The 2979-nt window shown below is 42.3% G+C and overlaps 1 long non-coding RNA gene across 1 annotated transcript; it reads right to left on the reverse strand.

Annotated features, from left to right (window-relative positions):
* Window positions 1–860: 860 nt before the first annotated feature.
* On the reverse strand, window positions 861–2556 carry LOC148404616 (uncharacterized). Its single transcript, XR_015860861.1, has 3 exons — window positions 2455–2556; window positions 1533–1703; window positions 861–1450 (listed from the first exon to the last, which is right to left on the reverse strand). It is a non-coding gene; the product is annotated as an uncharacterized LOC148404616 (long non-coding RNA).
* Between the last annotated feature and the right edge of the window lie 423 nt (window positions 2557–2979).

Raw genomic sequence — 2979 nt, forward strand, 5'->3', positions numbered from 1 at the left:
GCTTGTGGTAGAATATTGTGTGCGGCATGTAATTCAGTTACTTCTGTTAATCACACAGGACTGTCCTTTGCTCGGTGAGGATAAACTAAACTCTTCCTGTGCTAGCTGCATGCATGACTCTTTGCTCGAAATGTCAATGCAACTCTCATTTCACTCTGCATGTTGATACGAATAAATACGTGTCAAATTATATGTCAGCGCACAGACGGCCAAAGCCTTCTGGGAAGTTCAAGCTGAGGTGTGAGTGACTCAATACATACAGCACATAGTGAAAATGACCTCTAATTACAGGGGCTGAATTCACTGACAAAGTAGGAATACAACTGTCGTTTAACTGACATGTTGTTTTGATCGGGACAATCGTACATAATGTCATTTAACTGACATGCTGTTTTGGTTGGGACAACCGTACATAATGTATAAATAAACAACTCATTCGAAGTACAGGCTGCACTCAGAGGTCCCCCGTAACAGACAGTACAATAATATATTTGGTTGGACCAATATTGGTAAAGAAACTGCGTATATAATCTCTTGTCGAGCTCAACCAACATAGAAAAAAGGACGGATTCACATTATTTTCTCTCTGGGACAGTGAAAAGAGCCAAAGGGAACATCTTGTGATCCAAAGCATACCACATCATGTCAAACATGGTGGAGGCGGTGTTATGTATATGGCATGGGCGTGTAAGCTCTGTTTTGCCATACTGGACAGTGACTTCTGTAAACATCAAGCATTTAAAAGCTTTTGGGTGCCCGCAAATTTAGGTGACGAAAATGGTAGAAAATATGATTCACTTTCACCAAAAGGGTCAAGTAACTACTGCAGTGCTGGGGTTTGAAACTACCCAAATCTAAATTTGACTAACTCCCTAATCTGTGATTTCATTCTGAGTTTGCATTTCTTCAGAGTGAAGAGATGATTGCACAAAGGCAGAATTTCCTCCCTCTGGTGACGCCAATTGGCTCCAATTTGAGGCAGTGACCTCGTCTCCGGGGCATTGACACATGTAATTCGCCTGGTGATCAATTGAGCAAAAAAACAAATGAAAGCCCTCAGCGAGTGTGCAGTATTTGTCTTGTAGTCGGTGGTGGTGGACCAGCGCTCGGCGGGTTGTGATCGTTTTACATCTGGGAGTCCAAAGTCAACATTCCAAACAACCTCCAGCCTCGGGAATGCTTTGCCAGGGTGAAAGTGAGAGGAAATGGAGAAAATGAGCACACGAGAGTCAGGCTTTGAAGGCCTTGCCCATATGCAATCGTTCCTCTAGGTGCGTATTGTTGTTAATGATGAACTCTAATGACGCAAATGATGGTCTGCTGAGCAGAAATGGAGGTGGTGATTAATCAGAGCTCGGAGCTCTTGCTTATTTTCTTCTTCTAGTCCTCGTGTGGAAAATGTCCCGAACAATGTAGTGCACACACTTTTTCGTTCCACTTGACACGTTGACTGTATGAGGAATGGGATTGAAATTCAGGTTTAAAGATCAAGTCTTTTAATTACGTAGATGGAGAGGATTTAAAGGCCTCACTTGAGCTGTGGATTTTTTTCCCCTTCTTTTTCCAACCGGTGTCACTCTTCTCCTGTGGTTGACTTCCTGGCAGTGTGGACCATGATGTAATTGTGGAAACGTCCCACTTGTGATTCAGTGAGGAATTTTACATCTGGCCGAGGTTGGCTTGTTCCCCATTACTAAAAAAAGCTGAAGGAGTGCAGAAGGAAAATGAGAAGACAAATAAAATAAACATATTGCCCATTAATATTGCAGCTGCGATGTTTATTACAAATCCCTGTCAAATGTACGCAGACCATTTTACAGTGCTCTTTACCATACAGTAAGTGCCAACATGAAGAAAACAGGTTGATCAGGTGAAGTGCATCCTGCGTTAATGCAAGGAGTATTATGCAGATTTGAGGATTACAGAATTCTTCTCTCCAGAGTGGTTTTTAGAGATCATATTAGGCAGCAGTTTTCAAAATGTGCCAGAGAGAGATACATGAAGAGAGACAGAGAGATAGAATGACTGACACCTTGTCATGCAATGCTGTACATTTTCAGTCAAACCCCAAAAATAACTTTGCCGCTCCGGCTCCCCCCCCACATCCCAAAAACTGCCAATTGGGCGCTCCAAATTGCTCATAGGTGTGCGAGTGTCGCACGCGTGGACGAAAATCACTCCACGTATGCAAAGTTTATTGTCAAAATAATACATTTACTGAAACACACAGCACAACAGCAGCAGTTCCAGTCAAGACCCGGCAAAACTCCCGTTCACTGTCTACTACTTCCGGGTACAGAGGACCCGTTATAAACATCACACTGTCCATGTTACACGCAAAATTATACATTGTACAACAATAACCGTAAGTATCATATTCTCAAACAATAATTAGCTCCGACTACCAGCAGTATTGCAAGTTCTGATCATCATCACTTCAACAGCGTTACTCACCTGAAACACACAGCACAACAACGGCAGTTACAGTCGAGACCCGGCAAAACTCCCGCTCACCGTCTACTACTTCTGGGTACAGAGGACCCCCGTAATTGCCCCAGGTGCCTTATTGAAATCCCCAAATACTAGCCACTGATACAATATAGTACTATTTGCATATAACGTATTCAGATTTGCATATCACGTGTTCAGAAACATATTCACAAAAAGTAATTCAAAAGAATAATTAACATGACGGGTGAGTATGAATGTCCATTCAAATGTCCTAAAACAAACCACACCATGGGCCCACACGAGTCCGAATGGATGTTCGTCTCTTGACTGTGATGATAAATTTCTACTTCTTGATTGAATTAATACTGTCTCAAGTAATTTGTGTGCCGCCGTCATGAGTGGAATTACAACCCAAACTAAACACGCATTGGACCAAAATCGAATAATCTATTTTAAGAGTACATCAGTGTACGTTCCCAACAATTATAATACAACACTGAAGTGTGTACAGTGGAGCCTCGGTTTTCG

This window comes from Syngnathus floridae, chromosome 1 (assembly GCF_059516105.1).
Source record: "Syngnathus floridae isolate MCC-2025c chromosome 1, RoL_Sflo_1.0, whole genome shotgun sequence".
NCBI classification, from domain to species: Eukaryota; Metazoa; Chordata; class Actinopteri; order Syngnathiformes; family Syngnathidae; genus Syngnathus; species Syngnathus floridae.